At 42.3% G+C, this 21,994-nt stretch overlaps 1 long non-coding RNA gene across 1 annotated transcript in view; it reads left to right on the top strand.

The window, feature by feature from the left end:
* Positions 1–1,847: 1,847 nt before the first annotated feature.
* Positions 1,848–21,994, top strand: part of LOC310682362 — a 599,763-nt gene continuing 579,616 nt past the window's right edge. The window contains exons 1-2 of the long non-coding RNA XR_014513885.1: positions 1,848–2,118; positions 2,162–2,386. This is a non-coding gene — a long non-coding RNA (uncharacterized lncRNA). The remainder of the gene's footprint in view (positions 2,119–2,161; positions 2,387–21,994) is intronic.

Genomic DNA, 21,994 nt, shown 5'->3' with positions numbered 1-21,994 from the left:
ACGCCACTCTAAACCAGATGGTTTGCAGATCAGGACCGTTTATTTCCTTGCTGCCCATCTAAGATTTTTAAAATTCCATACTAGATGGTTACACTAGGATGCTAAGAGCAAACCTTTATGAATTATCTCCAAAACCATGTGCATATTTCTAACTGGAAAAAGATAGGTTGGGAAAAGGGAATAGTAAATAGAAAAGCAGGGGTTAGGATGCCAGCCAGATGTACCCTTTCCCACAATATACAATTCGATCCTCACTACACAGTGTTTTGCCCCCACCCCTGCAGTCAGTCAGCGAGCCATGCCCACTGAGCATGCTCAGTCCTTATTGGGCTGTCCCCCTTCTTTTAAGGAATATATCCTTTGTTGTTGTCGGTACATCTGAAAACCTTGGGGTTCCCCCAAGCCTGCTGATGCCTCTTTGGTGGGTGGAAAGTGCTATTACAAGGATTCACGCTTGGAGAATGTTTGCTATTAGTATATATAGAATATCACAGCTATATGGAATATCACAACTACCTATTTGTTTGGGGAAACTAATAGCATGTTTGAGAGAACATGTTTTTCCTGTCAAATATCCTGACAGAATGTTAAGATGCTTATTTAAACCCATTTGGTATTGTGTTAACGTCCACTTGGTAAAGAATTAGGCAGCTTCTAGGTAACTTTCACAAACTTCTTCCATTCATAGATGACACAGCTGGGTAGAAATTAGTCTCTAAAAATACTTTCACACAACCTGCTTGTTTTCTAGTCACTGTCTGCTTATGTTATGCTCATTCCATCTGTCAATAGATATGAGTCACACATTCGACCTTTCAGTTTCACTTGCGCACATAAATTTCTTCCAATTTCCTGTGAAACAAACACTTTTAACTCTTTAGAGCTGTACAATCCAGGATGCCAAAAAATGGTTTGTAGGGATGGAAATGGAGTGGGCTGATGTGCTGCATCTCTAATTTAGGCCCACATCTATTGTAGTATTGAATATGCTTTGTCTTCTTAGTAGGGATGGTTTTTACAATACAAATTAAAATGATTTCTTGGAACTTCTGTTTTTGCTGTGCTTGCTAACTACTTTTTAAACTTAACAGCATAGAAAGATGGAAAGGAAATTTTATTTCTGATGTTATTAACCATTAGAAGATTCCCTTTAAGGAAGTCCAGCTGATTCCTTTTTCAAATACTCTTATAAACTGTGAAACAAGGAAACAGTTATCTGAATGACATTTACTCCTTTGACTACTTTGCCAGCAGAACTTAAAACATGCATCTATAGATGAAACCAATTTTCCTCTCAGAGGAAATTCTTCTCTTAGAATTTATGGTGAATATTCTCTGAATATTCCCTGGTTGTATGAATATTTGTGGAATGAGTGATATTTGACATTGCTGTTTCACATCTGATGTCTTTGCAAAGGCTATCAATATTTGACATGCAACAGTAAATATTTGATGCTATCTGACAGTTGGCATGCATTAACAGTCAACACTGGGCATCAGTAGACATTTAGTGGTCAATACCTGATACTGTCTGACACGCTGTGGTAGACTATATGTGGCAACAGTTTAATAAGTTGCCTTGTGAGGGTAATATTCTTTGGTGGTTAGAAATACATTGACTATACCAGTCCCTTTGAGTTTAATGGTTAGTTCTAAGCAAGTGTGCATAAGATTGCTGCTCAAATTTACTGTTAGAACTTCTGGTGCTTTAAAAAGAGCTTATATGTGAACAAGTAAGTCTCTACAGGCACATATTTTTAGAGCAGGTATAGGGAAACTTTGGACTTCCAGATGCTGCTAGACTACAACTCCCATGCAAAACACTACTAAACCTTAGCCTGCGTAAATACAATCCTGGTAACAACACAAACAACATAACAGGCTGTTTTTGACGATGTAACTTCTATTTCAAATACAATTCAACATATAATATCTCACAAAGTGTAATTCCATAGACCAACACATCATGCAAACAGAACATATCAAGAGAAATTAAAGTCCAATGGATGGTCAGGAGATAAAGTCCATTTGGTTCCTAAATTGGCATATTGGCAATAACCACAATATGGTATGTTTATCTTATGATGTTCCACTTATTGCTGCTTTGAGGATTCTAACGTTCTAACGTATGTAGATATCGGATTAGATGGAAAACTGGAAGGTATGGCACATGTAGATGTCGGATGAGATGGAATACTTGAAGGTATGGCACGACAAGGATTCTGGGATAATACCTTGTTTCGCCCAACCGGGCTTCGTCAGCCATGCATACTCTAAATTAAACAAACATGATGTAACATAATCCTTATACAAACTAAGTAACATAACATACAAATTAAACAAGTTTACATACCATATTCTTGTATGAACGTTAACAGCCTGTTACGTTGTGTGTGTTGTTACCAAGACAACAATTCCCATCATTCCTGTCCATTCACCAGGCAAGCTGTGGTTGATAGGAGTTGTATTTCAGCAACATCCAGAGAGCGAAAGGTTCCCAACATTTGACTTGATTTTAAAGGTTTGTGATAGATAGATAGATAGATAGATAGATAGATGATAGATAGATAGATAGCACATTTCTTTATTAGATAGCATTTATATACCACTCAGGGTGGTTCACAATGTTTAAATTTATAACTTCACAAAACAACAATATAAAACAACTAACTAAAAGGACAGGGGCAACCATTTAAAAAATTGCCTAGAGGCTTTGGCACCAGCTCTTTTTAATTGATGTAGTTTTATTCTTTAAGGAAATCAGCAGGGATTTTTTTAAAAAGTAAAATGAAGGACTTCCCTTAAAAATACAGTGGTACCTCGGGTTACATACACTTCAGGTTACATACGCTTCAGGTTTCATACTCCGCTAACCCAGAACTATTACCTCGGGTTAAGAACCTTGCTTCAGAATGAGAACAGAAATGGTGCTCCGGCGGCGCGGCAGCAGCAGGAGGCCCCATTAGCTAAAGTGGTGCTTCAGTTAAGAACGGACCTCCGGAACGAATTAAGTACTTAACCCGAGGTACCACTGTAGTTTGTGTACCAGTCTTGGACACTTGAGATCCAGCTTTCCCAAATTCCAGTGCATCAGTTAAAGCCCATAGACAGTTAAGGCCTTGAGGCAGTTGCTTTGATGGGGCTTCCTTGGTCAGCAGAGCTGCAGAATACTGAAGAAATGTTCTGTGGTAAGAGAAAAGCCACACCACCACCCATGATGACGAGGCAAGCTCAACTCTGCACCTACGGAAAGCATAAGGGAATTATAAAATGCCCTGTGAGTGGCACAGAAAAGCAGAACTTTCTTTGAAGGGGGAAATAAACTTTCAAGAAATTAGAGTACAAATTCCATCACAGCACTGCTTTTCCTCTTTTACAGGTAAAGGAACATTTAATGACAATATAGAGTTTTCTTTCTTTCTTTCTTTCTTTCTTTCTTTCTTTCTTTCTTCTTTTAGCGTTTTTAGCCAACTTTCAGCTTAGCCATAAGCCAGTGCTTTATCACCAGAACTAACCCAGATTTTTAAAATGCAAGTGTAGGCTGCTCAAAGGTGATCCAACCTGAAACAAGACAAATTAGCATACTGATATGTTCATATAAACTGGTATGTAAGCTTGTAGAGCTATGCTGTCAGAAGCAACATTCAAATGAATGGAAAATGATATAATTGCTCTGCTGAAGACATTGCAGTGCACATTTTAAATGCTGATGCTCTGTAAGCCCCCATTTTCACTGGACTGATTTACATTTGAGTACCATTTCCCTTTCCATTAAATCAGATTCCCCATTATTTAGTTATTTATTCAATTTAGATCCGGCTTTTCTTCCCAGATGCATCAACACATCAATAATAAAACCTTATTTGTTTGTTTGTTTTGTTTTAAATCTAAACCCAATTAAAAATGTCCTAAAAACATTCATCTCAGGATTGCCAGGAATGGTGAATTTCAGCCTGTGTAAACAGGAATGTTTTAAAATTTAGCCTGAAAGTGATCAACAGTGATGCATGTCACCCACAAGGGAGAATATTCCACAAATGGGGAGCCACCACTGAAAAGGCCCTGTCATGGACCAATGCCAACTGGGAAGCCTTTGGTGTTACCACCACCTGCCTCACCTGCTAGTTTTAGGGTCTGGGAAGGTTGATATTGGAAAATGCACTCTTTTAGGTACTTGGGTCACAAGCCATTTAGGGTTTTATATGCTAAGAAAAGCACACTGAATTACGCTCAGTAGCTCAGTAGCTCCTTCATGGATCACTGCTTTGTCATGGCGAAGGGGCTTGAATAACTCAGAGAAGCTTTGAGCTATGCCATGCAGGGCCACCCAAGATGGACAGGTCATAGTTGAGAATTTTGACTAAATGTAATCCACCTGGAGCAGGAACTGCAAGCCACTCCAGTATCCCTGCCAAGAAAACTCCATGGACAAAGACAACAGGCATATAAAAGTTATGATGCTGGAAGATGAGCCCCTCAGCTCGGAAGGCGTCCAACATGCTACTGAGGAAGAGCAGAAGACAAGTTCAAGTAGATTCAGAGCTGATGAAGCGGCTGGGCCAAAGCCGAAAGGTCGCTCAGTTGCGGATATGCCTGGAAGCGAAAGGAAAGTCCAATGCTGTAAAGAAAAATATTGCATAGGAACCTGGAATATAAGGACCATGAACCTGGGTAAGTTGGATGTGGTAAAAAATGAGATGGCAAGAATAAATATTGACATCCTGGGCATCAGTGAACTAAAATGGACGGGAATGGGTGAATTCAGTTCGGATGACCATCATATCTACTATTGTGGGCAAGAATCCCGTAAAAGAAATGGAGTGGCCCTCATAGTCAACAAAAGAGTGGTGACAGCTGTACTGGGATGCAATCTCAAAAATGAAAGAATGATCTCTATACAAATCCAAGGTAGACTTTTTAACATCACAGTAATCCAAGTTTATGAACCAACTACTGGTGCTGAAGAAACTGAAATTGACAATTTCTATGAAGATTTACAACACCTTCTAGAAATGACACCAAAGAAGGATTGGAATGCTAAAGTAGGGAGTCAAGAGATAAAAGGAACAACTAGAAAGTTTGGCCTTAGGGTTCAAAATGAAGCAGGGCAAAGGCTAATAGCGTTCTGCCAAGAGAACAAGATGGTCATCACAAACACTCTTTTCCAACAACACAAGAGACGACTCTACACATGGACATCACCAGATGGGCAGCATCGAAATCAGATTGATTATATTCTCTGCAGCCAAAGATGGAGAAGTTCTATACAGTCAGCAAAAACAAGACCTGGAGCTGACTGTGGCTCAGATCATCAGCTTCTTATAGCAAAATTCAAGCTTAAACTGAAGAAAGTAGGAAAAACAACTGGGCCAGTAAGATACAATCTAAATCAAATCCCTTATGAATACACAGTGGAAGTGAGGGACAGGTTTAAGGATTTAGATTTGGTGGACAGAGTGCCTGAAGAACTATGGATGGAGGCTCATAACATTATACAGGAGGCAGCAACGAAAACCATCCCAATGAAAAGGAAATGCAAGAAAGCAAAGTGGCTGTCCAGTGAGGCCTTACAAATAGTGGGGGAGAGAAGGCAAGCAAAATGCGAGGGAGATAGTGAAAGATACAGGAAATTGAATGCAGATTTCCAAAGAATAGCAAGGAGAGACAAGAGGGCCTTCTTAAACGAGCAATGCAAAGAAATAGAGGAAAACAACAGAATGGGAAAAACCAGAGATCTGTTCAAGATATTGGAGATATGAAAGGAACATTTCATACAAAGATTACCATAATAAAGGACAAAAGTGGAAAGGACCTAACAGAAGCAGAAGAGGTAGCAAGAATACACAGAGGAATTATACCAGAAAGATATGGAGGTCTCGTACACCCCAGGTAGTGTGGTTGCTGACCTTGAGCCAGACATCCTGGAGAGTGAAGTCAAATGGGCCTTAGAAAGCACTGCTGATAACAAGGCCAGTGGAAGTGATGGTATTCCAGCTGAACTATTTAAAATTTAAAAAGATGATGCTGTTAAGGTGCTACATTCAATATGCCAGCAAGTTTGGAAAACTCAGCAGTGGCCAGAGGATTGGAGAAGATCAGTCTACATCCCAATCCCAAAGAAGGGCAGTGCCAAAGAATGCTCCAACTACCTCACAATTGTGCTCATTTCACACGCTAGCTAGGTTATGCTTAAAATTATACAAGGCAAGCTTAAGCAGTATGTGGACCAAGAACTCCCAGAAGTGCAAGCTAGATTTTGAAGGGGCAGAGGAACCAGAGACCAAATTGCAAACATGTGCTGGATTATGGAGAAAGCTAGAGAGTTCCAGAAAAACATCTACTTCTGCTTCATTGACTATGCAAAAGCCTCTGACTGCGTTGACCACAACAAACTATGGCAAGTTCTTAAAGAAATGGGAGTACCTGATCACCTCATTGGTCTCCTGAGAAATCTCTACGTGGGAAATCTTAAAAAGCAGAGACATCACTTTGCCGACAAAGGTCCGCTATGGTTTTCCCAGTAGTGATGCATGGAAGTGAGAGCTGGACCATAAAGAAGGCTGATCGCCGAAGAATGCTTTTGAATTATGGTGCTGGAGGAGACTCTTGAGAGTCCCATGGACTGCAAGAAGATCAAACCTATCCATTCTGAAGGAAATCAGCCCTGAGTGCTCACTGGAAGGACAGGTCCTGAAGCTGAGGTTCCAATACTTTGGCCACCTCATGAGAAGAGAAGACTTCCTGGAAAAGACCCTGATGCTGGGAAAGATGGAGGGCACAAGGAGAAGGGGACGACAGAAGACGAGATGGTTGGACAGTGTTCTTGAAGCTACCAACATGAGTTTGACCAAGCTGCGGGAGGCAGTGGAAGACAGGAGTGCCTGGCATGCTCTGGTCCATGGGGTCATGAAGAGTTGGACACAACTAAACGATTAAACAAAAACAGCTCAGTGGCAGCCAGAGCAGTGATACATGGTCACATCAGGCTGCCCTACTTACCAGACTAGCAGGCACATCCTGCGCTAGCTGCAGCCTCCAATTGATCTTCAAGGGGAGCCTCACCTAGAGTGCATTACAACAGCCCTGATGGGAGGTTGGCAGAGAATAACCACCCCCCCCCCCCCGTGTTGTAAGGAAACCTATTGCCTTGGCTGTTGCTGGAATTCACCTGCTGAAATAAAAATGGGAAGATTGTGGTGGAGAAGGCTGATAACAACTGGCCAGACAGGACAATTCCTCTCTTCCCATGTGGCAGTTGGGGGGAATTTTTTTAAACAGGGAACCAACATGAGTCCTGGATCCAGAGCAGGTACATGATTCGGACCCTGCATTGCTGCTTTTACTTCTAAATAAAAGAAAGCATGGTAGTGATGGTTTGCCTCCAAGAAAATGGCTAGGTGTTCCATCTGCATAAGTAATACAACAATTAATACAATAACTATTCTCAATCTATGAGACAAGGCTGCCAAAATCTCAGCACTTGAGCTCTGAACACTAAACCATCAGCCTGAAGTTCAGGATCTGGAACTTGGTTTTGTTCATCAGCCAGCAATATGGCAGCCTGGCCTTGACTAGCTTAGCTCCCTCCATCTCTGTGCCATGGCTATTGTTCAAGGCCACAATAATATATAATTGGATTCACAAATAAAATGGTCTCTTCTTACTGTTATGTTCAGGCTGTTATCCCTGTACACTTGCATTTTGGACAGCATCCTGTTTTGTCTCTTTAACACTGATGCGTATTCATTCTTTCACACAATACACGCCATTGGGCTCCACTACAGCTGCCATTCAGCTCATCCATTTTTATTTTTATTAAACTCTGGCTGTGCAATTAACAGAATAATAATAATAATAATAATAAATTTTATTTATATCCCGCCCTCCCCAGCCGAAGCCGGGCTCAGGGCGGCTAACAACAATAAAACAGCACAAACAACACTTTAAAATCATTCATTATAAAATTAATTAATTCAAGCCACTGGCAGCCATTGGGCCAGAGCTCTGCGAAGATTGCCAATGGAGGGAGTCAGGCTGTGCCCTGGCCAAAGGCCTGGTGGAACAGTTCTGTCTTGCAGGCCCTGCGGAAAGATGTTAAGTCCCGCAGGGCCCTGGTCTCTTGTGACAGAGTGTTCCACCAGATCGGAGCCAGACCTTTTCAAATGTCAGGATTCCCCATTCCACTATCAGTTCTTCCTTATAATTTAATTCTTCTACTTAAATATTCCATTTGTACCACCCTCCTCTGTCCCCACTGATGCTAATGAAATAATTTATTCTCTGATCAAAGCACTAATTTGTCCCAGAAGACTAAAGAGACAGCAAATTTCCAACTGATTTCCCCCCCTGCTAACAGTGAGAGTGGGAGGATGAACTGAAACCAGCTTGGTTTATAATGGTGGCTTGTGCCATGGGAAAGAGAGAGAGAGAGAGAAAGAGCCACATTCAATCCAGCTCAATCCAGCTCAATTAAATTTTTCACAATGGTGCATTCTGTTTCCAAATTATTATTAATTCTGCTTGTGCAGACATTCACAATCCATAATGCAGGGATATCAGACAAACAGGGAATAGTTTTGGGATCTGGAAACATCAGCTGATTTAAGGGTAGGCATGCAGTAAGGAAAATGCTCCTGATTAGAGCTTGCATGTGATGAAGCCTCGCTTGCATTTGACACACACACCCCAGTTTGCCAGAGCTGAAGAGTCATACATTCTTCCAAACACTTGAGTGCATATCTGATGTGCAATAAAATCCCCATAACCATTTGGAGGTTGATATAAATGATTAAGTGTGAGAGCTTACCTTTGGAGACTTTGGTTTTCTGCATAGACTCTCAGGCATACAAAACAGGGATAACATTATTTTCTGTTATTTGTTGATGTGTTATAAATATTTCGATGAGCTCTCAATTTGGCTTGCAGACCCTTTCTCCCCAGATGTGGTGCCAAATGAGCAACTGGGAATGTGAGCTCCCAATTGTTCCTTTGCAAGCAGGGCTTGCTGACAGCGCTGGTCTGCTGATTGGCCCTGACAGTGAGCCCCACTGGGACTGGCTACACTAGGGAGTTCCCCATCAGGAACCGCCTAATGCTACCAATCCTAGGGGATGCTCAGAGCCCATTAGTAAACCTCACTGAGATCAGCTGCCCCAGGGAGTTCCTTTCCAATGCATTTGAATGTCATCATCTCTGGATGACTTAATGAAAGGTAAAAAAAACCCAAGAAACCCCACAACAAAATCAATCACCCAACAACCGGTAGCAACTATTTTAAACCTATAAAACAGAAACTGGTCCAGCAGGGCGAAGGAACATCTAAATGCCAAGTGCCCACTCAAAGAAACAAGTTTTGGCCAAGTGGCAAAAAGCAGTGAGAGAGGGGATCAAGTGGCTTCCTGGTGGGAAAGATGATGCAGCCACTGAGTTGTCCTGATCCGCTGAGCCTTGACCAGTGCTGGGTCATGGAGGAGAGCTTCCTCAGCATATCCTTGGGAGTGGACAGGCTGCAGTGAGAGGAGTCTCTTAGATATTTTGCATATCAAATTATCGCATTCTCACTGACACACAAATACACTTTTTTATTCTTCATATTTGTAGAAAAGCATCAATAAGCACACTGGAATGGGGGCATGTCCCAGGAGGATTAATTTGACAAAGTGAGAGAACAGGTTAAAGGCCTAATAATAATAATAATAATAATAATAATAATAATTTATTTATACCCTGCCCATCCGGCTGGGTTTCCACAGCCACTCTGGGCAGCTTTCAACAAAGATTAAAAATACATTAAAACATTAGTCATTAAAAACTTCCCTAAACAGGGCTGCCTTCAGATGTCTTCTAAACATCAGATAGTTGTTTATCTCTTTGACATCTGATGGTAGGGTGTTCCAGAGGGTGGGCACTACTGAGAAGGCCCTCTGCCTGTTTCCCTGTGACTTCGCTTCTCACAGTGAAGGAACTGCCAGAAGGCCCTCAGTGCTGGACCTCAGTGTCCAGGCAGAACGATGGGAGTGGAGATGCTCCTTCAGGTACACTGGGCCAAGGCCGTTTAGGGCTCATGGTCCATCTGCAAACTTGATGGTGACATGACATCCATCTTCAAGGTCTTCATATTCTTCACATCAGTTGATGGAGCAGCTGAATACTTCTACTCTGGTCGTTCTTCAATAAAGTCTTGGTATCATTGTGGTGAAGTTAACGTTAGCAGGAAAATCCAAATACTATTTAATTATCATTCCTGCTTCATGGACACATGTACCAGAAACACCCCCCACAAAATCACCAACTCCTCACATGTATAATTCTAACAGGTTGCATCTGATACTCTGGAAGTAGAATTCCAGTTGTGCAACAGAACTTCTGCTTCCTCTCCTCCCTCCATGAACCCCCAAAATCTGCTCCAGAGGATCCGCCAATCCTCCATAGTTTATTTTGAGGGGGCAGGGGCAGCTGCTGCAGCTGAGAGAGGAGGGGAAGGTTCCATTGCTCTAGCGGAAGAGGAGCACTGGGGACTCCCCTTTGCGTCACCACCACACTCAGTTGGATGGTTAAGAGTAAAGCAGAGCTAGAGGGGAAAGTGGGGATACTGCACAGATCTGCTGTGTACTACTGTGTACTTCTGGAAAGTTTCCACTAAAAAGAACTTGTAATTTTTTTAAAAAAATGACAGGCATAGCTGAAAAAACAGTTCTCTGTAGGGATCATTTTGTATTAAAGCTAGACACTTGCCGAAACATCTAAATTGAACAATGAGTGGGTGGGGGGAAAGACAAAATATTTTCATTGCTGAAATCTCTTTACAGAGCAAATAATTATCTCTAGGGTGCTGCCACCTACAGATTGCACTTGCGAGATCCTGCTGTGTGCATGCTGTGCCCCCTGCTGGGAAAGAAACATGGGAGTCAAAAAATAATCTTCTTCCTTAGCTATCGCGCTGCCTGCCTAGTAGAGAGAGAGACGCTGCGGCAGGATTCATGTGTGGGAGCATTTCACACCCAAACGAAAATGCTGGCAGGATTATATGAAGTGAGCAATTAATTTCTTGCGCAGGGCTAACGTATTGAGAGATGGGGCAAAGCATGAGAAGTGTAAAGGGCTTGTCTCCTTTAGAGGAAGCAGCAGGTGCTTCAAGCGTCAGGATGGCACCTCTGTGCCAAGTTCTTTGTTGTTGTTGTTGTTTGAGTTTATAAGAGAGAGAGAGAAAGAACTGAGATGTGCATATTGGTGATCAGGACAGCCAACTCCAGAATAACCAGACAATATAAGTATTTGGCTCTGAGTTCATCCTCACCTCCCACCCATTTTTGTTACAAGTGGTAAGCTTTGCAGCGATGTTTTTTTCGGTACTGAATCAGAGCGTAAAACGTTTGTTTTGTTCTTTTAAATACTTCTAGTCCACCCTTTGTCCTAAATACCCCAGGGTGGGTTACAACAATAAATGCACAACACAATGGACTTCAAGAATGCAAATAACAATATCGACAGTGCAGTGGTACCTCAGGTTACAGACGCTGAGGTACCACTCCGCTAACCCAGAAATAGTACCTCGGGTTAATAACTTTGCTTCAGGATGAGAACAGAAATCATGTGGCGGCAGCGGGAGGCCCCATTAGCTAAAGTAGTGCTTCAGGTTAAAAACGAACCTCCAGAACGAATTAAGTTTTTAACCTGAGGTACCACTGTACAATAAAATAGAGGTGGTTTGTCAGTTCCTGGGATTTACATTGGGGGTGGGGTATCTCAGGCCCAATGACCAAATGATGGTTCTCATGACTCTCCCCAGCCCCCCCCCCCAACTCCCTAGTCTTCCTCTGTACCCTCCTTGTGTGTTTCTGCCTAGCCGGAAAGCATCCTTGATAATGCTTCTTGCTGACCGGTATGGAGAATGCAGAGGTACGAAGGCAAAATTTACATTTGTTGTTCTGCTCACTTTTGCTTCTGCCCGCACCCCCCACTGACATGCAGCCCCCAAAAGGTTTCCCAAAAGAAAATGTGGCCCTCATGCTGGAAAAGATTCCCCATCCCTGGTCTACGTTAAACAGCCTGATGGGAAAGACAGGTCCTCAGCTGACATTTGTTTGGGATTCATTATTGGATATCATAAGCCAAACACTTATTAAGTCTTCTTACATCTAAATTGGAAGAGGCTTTGCTAAGATTCAATGTCCCCAAAAGAAAAGAACCCTCTTCTAAGCAGTGTGTGTACAATCAGAATAAGTCAGAGGATCAATAAACTACAATCTGATGTTCACAGTTGTAATGTTGTGCATCTTTGCTCATTTCTCCCCTCTTATTTATGTTGGTCCAAAAGAAGACGAGAAAATAGAGAAAGAAAGAAAATTCTGTCTTATTGCAAGGAAGCAGTATCCAAGATTCATCTCCTTAAGCCTGGTGAATAGAGTCCCTTCTCTGTTTCAAAAAAGTTGCCAAACTGGTGAGCTTCTTTTTGTTTAAGCTCCTTACATTTCTTGTTGTCTGATTTGTATTTACAACCAGACAGGGCACGATGGCATGCATATCAATTACACATGAGTAAGAAAGAGAGCTGGGGCTATTGTTGAGAGGTAGAACACATCCCTTGCATGCAGAAAGTCTGGTGTCTGCAGTTCAGGTAGCAGGTTGTAGGAAAGGCCGTTGCTTGAAAGCCTGGCAAGCTGCAAGTCAGAGTAGATCAGGGGTCATCAACTTTTTAAAATGTCCATTGGCAAGTGTGTGGACACCACTCCACCCCACCCCTCAAGAGATACCAGCAGTTTTATTTCCCATTCATTTCCTAATGATCCCTAGCATGGGATTTGCTTTTTTTTTTTTTCCACAGCTGCCACACAAAGGATCCGGCACCAGATTTTTGAAATCCAGCCTTCGTTCCGAATCCATTTCTGACTGGCTCAAATGGAGCCACAGTGTGCTTCATTTCTGAGAGGTTTCCCCACTCTTGCTGCCGTTTCTTAAACATAAAAGGCAAGGGAGATGGCCAAGATTCTTGGAAATTTCTGCAGGTTGGTCTTAGGCCTTGAGCACTGTTGGGCATGCTCAAAGAAACACCCAGGGAAGCCATGGGGAATGTAGCATCTTTGCCTCTCTGATCAGTGTGATGAGTATCCAGTGGCAGCATCCAGAGTCCAAGTGCTACCTGGAATGATTTCCCAGAATCCTCTCTGCTTTTCCCCTCACCTCTGAAAAAGAAAGCGAGGAGGACAGAGGAAAGGGTTCCCCAAAATTTATCTCTTAGGGCTTGGGGTTATCAGGCATGAGAGCATAGTAATTATATCGCCATCACACTTAGGGGCCTACAAACCCTATCTGGAATTTTGTTAGTTTTTTAATATCCCCGTGGACATGGGGGCCGGGAAGCCTCATACTGTTTCTGGAGACTAGGGTAGTGCCACTCACCAGTGATTTAAATTCGGATAGCCTATTATTATTCCCATCCCAGTTATTATGGATCTGATTGACAGCAGAGCAGGGCCCCAAAGGTCCTGATGTACTAAGCAGTAAATACTTATGTGCTATACAGATTATGCAGACCCTAATATTTTGTTGCCTGAGGAACCTGTCTTAATAGTAAGTCAGGCAAGACCACAACAGCCTGTTTCATTTGCTGTCTTTTCATTAATACCTTGGGAAACGGGGGAAAGTTAAAGTGGCCCCCCTCCCCTAATGTGACAGCATAAAACAATCAGACAATCATAAGTAGGTATTTACCGGGGGCCAGCATTGATTTCGGTGTTCCACTATTGTTCCTGGTGGGTGGAAAAATCAATTGTAAACACCCGGTCTTGTTTAATACAATTTTGTTAAATTGAAAAGGAAATCTCCCAAAGAAAGAAAGGCTTTTAGTGTCTTGTTGCTAAGCCAAATAACATATGAAATCTTTGAATGAGAAATGCAGACAAATCCTCAGCTCAAAAGCTAGCAGAACCATTCTCTCCCCGCCCCCCGCCCCCCAACCATTCTTTTCCAAGAGAGCTTGTGTAGGATAGTGGCTAAAAAGACAGGAGCTTTCTTCAAAACTCAGCTCATTCATGAAACTTGCTGGGTGGCCTTAAGAGAGACAGTGTTCTCTTAGCCTCTAGATGGGGAGAGTAAAAATAGTAGCCTACCTTGCATGGTGGTTTTAAGGATTGCCTGACAAATTTGGGAGTACAGTTTGGGAGAACCCACTGCTTGCGTAACATCACAAGCTCTGGGCCGAACTCCACAGATTAGCTCTTTCCCACGTCACTTTTTGAGATGCACTATGCTCTCCTAGGAAAGTGAAGAAGTCAGGGAAGTATCATCGATGTTATCAGCTAGTCAAGCAAAAGGAGAAGGATTTAGAAAACAAAAACAAAACTTGTCTGTTGCATCACTCCCAGTGCCGGATTTTCGTATAAGCTAAACAAGCTATAGCTTAGGGCCCCACTCTCTTGGGGGCCCCCCAAAATTCCACTATTAATATACTTCTTCTTAATTGTATTTCAGTTCAACAATGACTTTGATAAAATACATATTTTGTTATGTGCAAATGGCTTTAGATACCTATTAGGTCCATAAATTATCATATCGCATATACTCAACACAAAAAACAGTGACAATTTGTTGTTGACAGCTGGACATATAAAGGACCCCATTAACTTCAGTAACTTAGGACCTCATCAAACCTAAATCCAGCCCTGATCACTCCACAAAGCCGCATGAGTTGATTGAAGAAGCCAATCATGCTCATTTTATTAAGTATGCTTCAATCAACAATACCTTTTTGCACAAAACATAGTAGTTCTCCTTGGATTCCTCCCCCCTCCCCCATGCTTAGTTGAAAAGTAGGTTTTTCCATAATGGCCACGATCCAAATCTTTTGACAAAATAACATGTGGGATATCAACACTGAGCGGCAGCTAGACCCAAAGATATGCATTAGGGTGAACCCAGTGCTTTTTTCCTAAAAAATTAATAATATTTAGGGGTACTCTCACTTTCCTACTCATATTGAAATACTGCCCTTCAATGAAGTCAAACTTAGATTCACAAAATGTTTAGGGGTATGTGTCCCCCCAGAAAAAAGCACCTTCGATGCTAGATATCCTTATGGTAAGGAAAATGTCACTTTCTAAATTTTCTAACTTTGCTATCTATGCTGGTACATAAAGGCAGCAACCCTAAGACTGAGAAAGCATTCGGAGTAACTCTAAAGTAATAGGAAGAAGAAGAAGAAGAAGAAGAAGAAGAAGAAGAAGAAGAAGAAGAAGAAGAAGAAAAAGAAGAAGAAGAAGAAGAAGAAGAAGAAGAAGAGGAGGAAGAAAAAGAAGAAGAAGAAGAAGAAGAAGAAGAAGAAGAAGAAGAAGAAGAAGAAGAAGAAGAAGAAGAAGAATTTATTATTTGTACCCTGCCCATCTGGCTGGGTTTCCCCAGCCACTCTAGGCGGCTTCCAACAAAGATTAAAAATACATTAAAACATCAGTCATTTAAAACTTCCCTAAACAGGGCTACCTTCAGATGTCTTCTAAATATCAAGTAGTTGTTTATCTCTTTGACATCTGATGGGAAGGCGTTCCACAGGGCAGACACCACTACTGAGAAGGCCCTCTGCCTGGTTCCCTGTAACTTGGCTTCTCGCAGTGAGGGAACCACTAGAAGGCCCTCGGAGCTGGACCTCAGTGTCCGGGCAGAATGATGGGAGTGGAGATGCTCTTTCAGGTATACTGGGCCGAGGCCGTTTAGGGCTTTAAAGGTCAAGACCAACACTTTGAATTGTGCTTGGAAATATACTGGGAGCCAATGTAGGTCTTTCAGGACTAGTGTTATATGGTCTTGGCGGCCACCCCCTGTCACCAGTCTAGCTGCCGCATTCTGGATTAGTTGTAGTTTCTGGTCACCTTCAAAGGTAGCTCCACGTAGAGCAGTATTGCAGTAGTCCAAGCAGGAGATAACTAGAGCATGCACCACTCTGGCGAGACAGTCCGCAGGCAGGTAGGGTCTCAGCCTGCGTACCAGATGGAGCTGGTAGACAGCGGCCCTGGATACAGAATTGACCTGCGCCTCCATGGACAGCTGTGAGTCCAAAATGACTGCCAGTCTGCGCACCTGGTCCTTCAGGGACACAGTTACCCCATTCAGGACCAGGGAGTCCTTCACACCAGCCCGCCTCCTGTCCCCCAAGAACAGTACTTCTGTCTTGTCAGGATTCAACCTCAATCCATTAGCCGCCATCCATCCTCCAACTGCTTGTGTGTTTCATTGCAAAGACTGGACAGCATTGGACAAATACTCTGTGGAAAGGGGCAGGTGGGTGCCTGGTCTCCCCTCCCATCTGCTAGAGGTGCCGCTCTTCCAATGTCTTCACATGCAAGGTCTGAACAGCCACATATGGTATATGCGTGTAAAATAAAACATACAAAATTGCAGTCAATTCATTGCAGGGGTGGGGCGGAATCTAAGTCAACTGATTTTAACCTACGCACGTTTTTTTTACATGTATTTGGACAATCCATCGTTACATCCTTATTTGGAGATGGAGGTAGCTGGAGATGCCAGGTGGGTAATAAGAGCAAGTGTGCTTTCTCATCATAGCCCAAGCAGCAGGATGCACCATGGGAGTAGCATTGCATATATACACCCTAAAAGGGGCCTAGAAATCCATTTAATAATAAATAATCCAATCCAGCCTATATGAGTAAGTTTTAATAAATGTGTTGCATCTTTCTTTCTTTCTTTCTTTCTTTCTTTCTTTCTTTCTTTCTTTCTTTTCTTGTCCCTGCATTTTGTTCTAATTGACAAACGCAGCTCTTTTCTTTTGGCTTGCTAATTAAAAAAAGAGCGAGAGAGACTGCATGGAAAATGTATTCTTTGTCCCCATGGAGGGCTTTTTTTCCATTTTATTTTTTTAATTATCACGTCAGAAGCGTGTGTCACTTAGAACAAGGACAAGAAAGAAAACCACAAGACATTTAATAGGACTAACCAATGGACTAGGTTGAACTCTTTATTATTACATATTTGTAGTCTCTTTTATTGTACTCTAGTGTTGCAAATTGTCTTTTTGCTGTTTGGATTAGGGCATTTTTGTTCGTGAAAAGCCACACCTAAATTTGCTGCCATTCTAATTTAAATTTTAAAAAAATGCAGTTTCCCCTATTTGCTGCTATTTCTAGCAAACACCTTCAATGTCAAAACGTGGTAACTGCTGAAAGTAGATCTACTGCTTATAAACATCACCTGTTACTCCATCCTGCCCCTCGTGATGTTTTTCCCCTTTAGGGGATCGGGGGGGAAGAAACACATCTGAAACTCTGGACAGCTACTGCCCCAACAATGTAGAGAACTCTGAGTTAGATAGAACTATGCTCCAATATAGCTTCCTATATTCTTAAGAATTCAGTCCTAGAATACAGTGGCGTAGCGTGGGGGGTGCAGGGGGGGCCGGCCGCACCGGGCGCAACATCTGGGGGGGCGCGCTCGCACTCGCAGCTCTCTGAGTGGTAAAATCCACAGGTTAGGGGCGCAAATTACTTGCCTTGCCCCGGGTGCTGACAACCCACGCTACGCCACTGCTAGAATAGTGTGTCATGGTACTTGACAGCTACTGCTGAATTCTAAGGTTCTGCACTAATGTGGCAAGCTGGCCGTTATGTTTTACCACTAATAAAATAGTGCTATTAAACGGACTTGCCTTCTTGCCTTTCTTCACATAAAGCCGTTTAGGCCTGAAAAACTCATGCTACAAATAAAGCAATTAGCATAATTGCTCATAGGGCCTTAAATGCCCTGTCTTTTGGACACCACATAAATTCTCCACCACCGCAGAGTTCAATTGCTATTCAGTGACTTTATTGACTTAAATGATTAAGCCAGTAATGACCAACAAAGGTTTTCCTAACAACTTCTCATTATAACACGGCTCTATTCCAGACTGACGCAGGATGAGTCGTATGTGGTTGGATTCGCTGGAAAAATGCCCTTTCTTTGCCAGGCAGTTTCATCAGGCTTTATAAGAAAGAACTAATTGCTGCCTCTGATGACCAGTCATATCTAAATGTTCATCAGAGGGGCTCCTGGCCCGTTACCCCACCCATTCTACTATATCTTCTCATCCCTGTGTTTTCCCTTAGAAACAACTTCTTTTATTGACAAAACTCAACTTTTGGAAAAACGGGAACAAGCTCTGCTGATGGGTTAACAGATACTGCCATCTTGTGGCACAAATCGCCAAGGAAAGTATTTTTATCTCAGCGAGGTTTCCACTTAAGGTTTTGTACTCAGGATCTGAGGAAAAGCTTCTTCGGGAGAAAAATGGGACCGAACCAAACATGGGAAATAGCAGATTTATTGTAACACATCAAGGCTGAACTGTGATTACCTTTTAGATGGCCTGTTGGTGGCTCGCTAAGATTTTGGGTAGGAGCTTTTCCCAGCCTTAATCTGGAAATGCCAGGGATTGAATTTGGAAATTGATTGATGTGAGGTAGGTGTTCTGCCACTGAGAGATGGTCCTTCTCCTTCAACTTTAGTCCACAAATATATGCAGCTACTGCTTTGGCACCTCAATTCACAGTGAATGTACTGAGATTCTAGAAAGAACAGTACAGTGGTACCTCGGGTTAAGAACTTAATTCGTTCTGGAGGTCCATTCTTAACCTGAAACTGTTCTTAACCTGAAGCACCACTTTAGCTAATGGGGCCTCCCGCTGCTGCCGTACCACCAGAGCACGATTTCTGTTCTCATCCTGAAGCAAAGTTCTTGACCCGAGGTACTATTTCTGGGTTAGCAGAGTCTGTAACCTGAAGCGTCTGTAACCTGAAGCATCTGTAACCCGAGGTACCACTGTATAGATTGGACGAAATAAAGGGCAATGGCTGTGTGAAAGCCACATTTCATTTTAAAATGAAAAGTTTGGTGCAGAGTGAAGAATACGGGGAGAAGAAAAAGGACTCACAACTAAAATGTGAATGATTTATTCTTCGTTCTTGTGTGTGCACTAATGCTGAATGAATCTGATTGACAAAGCTACATGCGCTGCCCACCTTTTCTGCCAATATTCTGTGATTTTGTTTTCCTCTTAGAGGAAATATGACTACCATTGACATTCCCAGCTGAATGCAGCACAGCTGTTTGGATTATCTGCAGTAAATCTGGCTGGAAGCCCACTCTGTAGAGAACTTAGAACAATAGTTACTTACTCCAAACATGAGGAAAAAGCATATGCAATAACACCTAGCAGGGGAGCTGAAAAACCAAAGCAAACTTGATAACTCTCCCTTTGCCACCACCAACTGAAAACCTCTTCCACAATTCCCCCCAAGCCTTGTCAGTCAGTGGCCAATGGTGGTCCAGCTGGGCTTCACTTGTCTGTCACCTGATTGGGTGATCATTCAGCACTACAATTGGCTGAACTCAAATCACGAAGCAGGTATTTGCAGCACAGACCTTTACTGCATGTGGGAATATCTGGTTTAAGGTAAGGTTGCCAGATTAAGGTTACCAGATTTTTTTCAGTGAATCTGGGGACACTTTTCAACTTCCTACTAAATAGATGGATTTCGTCAGGGGACTGATTTGTAAATTCGGGGACTGTCCCCGGGAAATGGGGACGTTTGGTAACCTTTGTTTAAGGTACTGTGGGAAGAGGGAAGAATAGTGTCTCCTTGAGGAAATCAGTACATCTTGGTCTACACACACACACAGGAACAGAGGAAGCAAACTCAGACCAATGGTAATTCTAGCTTGGTATTTCTACAAATGATAAGCTACAGTCTTCCTGGGTTTCAGACAGGAGACATTCCTATCACCAACAAGAGATACTGGGGTTTGAACTTGGAACCTTTTGCATGCAAAACAGATGCACAACCACTGAGCTATGGCCCCTTCAAATATAAGAATGGGAGCGATGACAGCTTCCTTTACAGGACTGTTGCTATGAGGACAAATATGCAGTGCACAGCAAAGTACTCTGCCTGTTTAACAGTGCTACATAAACAAGTAGGATGCAGATGGTGCTGTGGTCTAAACCACTGAGCCTCTTGGGCTTGCCGATCAGAAGGCTGGTGGTTCAAATCCCCACGACGGGGTCAGTTCCCGTTGCTCAGTCTCAGCTCCTGCCAACCTAGCAGTTCGAAAGCACGTCAAAGTGCAAGCAGATAAACAGGTACTGCTATGGTGGGAAGGTAAACAGTGTTTCCGTGCGCTGCTCTGGTTTGCCAGAAACGGCTTAGTCATGCTGGCCACATGACCCGGAAAAACTGTCTGCGGACAAATGCCAGCTCCCTTGGCCTGTAAAGCGAGATGAGCGCTGCAACCCCAGAGTCGTCTGCGACTGGACTTTACTGTCAGGGGTCCTTTGCCTTTACCTTTACCTTACATAAATAAGTATTAGGACACTCAGAAGCTCTTCAGATCATGAGAAGAGAAATGAGGTGTTTGCCTAAAGATCAAATGATCCAGTCTTCCACTCCCGCTGGAGCAGCTGGAAAAGGCAGACTATTGACAAAACACCCCATGGATCAGTTAACTGAGATGGGCCCTCACACAGAGGACAGGGGGCAGAAGAATTGTCCAAGAAGAGGATGTCTTCTCCAGGTGAGGATCACTGTGTTATATTACTTTAGACCTTAACAGAAGTGCAATAAAAGTTAAATGAGTGAGATCCTTTCAGTTTGATGGAGAGTGAATTCTGTATAGTGACAGGTTAGTTACTGAAGCAACAGAGTAGGAAAACTTGTGATAAATCCTCTGGGAAATAGAAAACATTAAATTTAGATGGTGGACAGCAGAGTCAATTCCTAACAATAAATGAGATCAATTGAAACAACATCTCCTTCCTTGACTCATAGCTTTCATTGCGGCCTCCCAGAACAATTACTGTTCTGACACTATGGGGATTATGATGAGGCTATTTCAGACCTCTATGTGTCTAAATGAGCCTCAGAGGGTACACTGTTCCTAGAGAAAGCAATGCTATTAATCTTTTTGACAGCATTTAACAGGAAAAATACTTGTAAATGTCTAGGAAGTACTTTTTATTCTTTTTCTTTTAAAAGTCTTTATTAAAGCAAAGGGTATCAACAGGTAACGTGTCATTGCTTGGGGGGAAAAGACAACTAAGGGAAAATCTTTTTTAAAAAACAAACAAAGAACTAGATTTTTACCTATTTGTTGTTTGTTTAGCTAGATTTCCATTTGCTGTTTTGGCTTGGGTCAATAAAATGCTCTTCAGACACAATACCATAAAATCAGAAACATAAAAAGGTAGCTTTTTATGTGGGTAAGTGGGTAGGTGGGTCAGTGGGTAGGTATATAATAATAGTCTTCCAGCTTAACCCTGACCATTAAAAACTAATAGAACTGAGCAGGGTTGAAGGATGTACATCTTATTATCAGAGCTGAATGAGAGGGGCAGGAGAGCCATTTGGACTGGGGCCTCAAGATCAAAGAGGACCTCCAATTTAACTCAACACTTGTTAGGTTTGGGAGGCATTTGCTAACCTTTGTTGGAACAAATTGTGACATATCCTCACAACTTAGAGCTGCAAATTAAATAAGAGCTGCAATTTGTTAAAAGGCAGTTTTTTTGTCAACTGATATAGACTCAATGATTAGTGCATTTGCACAGAAAAAGGTTATTTAGCATGTGTTCCTTATTTATTATTGTTTAGGGAAGCTTTTAATATTTGATGAATTATTGTATTTTAATATTTTGCTGGAAACCCAGCCAGATGGATAGGGTTTGTTTGTTTGTTTGTCACTCCTTTTTTCTTCCCTGTGTTGCCTTATTTTATTTTTGCTATAGCTAGGGGCTGTGGAGGTTAGCCTATATGAGCAACCAGGGTTTACTACTCCAAATTCCAAAAAGTTTTTACCTCCCCCGCAAGGAAACAAATCTCAAAGCCAGATTCTTCCCTGTTCCATACATTCTTCCACAATCTAATTTAAAGTTTAATCCTGGAGATATTTCTGTCAATCTCCTGTTCTGTGGCCAATCAGCACTCTGCACCACTCAGCCAGTCTATATCCAAA

Source organism: Podarcis tiliguerta (assembly GCF_965153285.1).
Source record: "Podarcis tiliguerta genome assembly, chromosome: 1".
Lineage (NCBI taxonomy): Eukaryota > Metazoa > Chordata > Lepidosauria > Squamata > Lacertidae > Podarcis > Podarcis tiliguerta.
The sequence above is the reverse complement of the archived record's forward strand: the minus strand, read 5'-3'. Positions and strand labels throughout refer to the sequence as shown.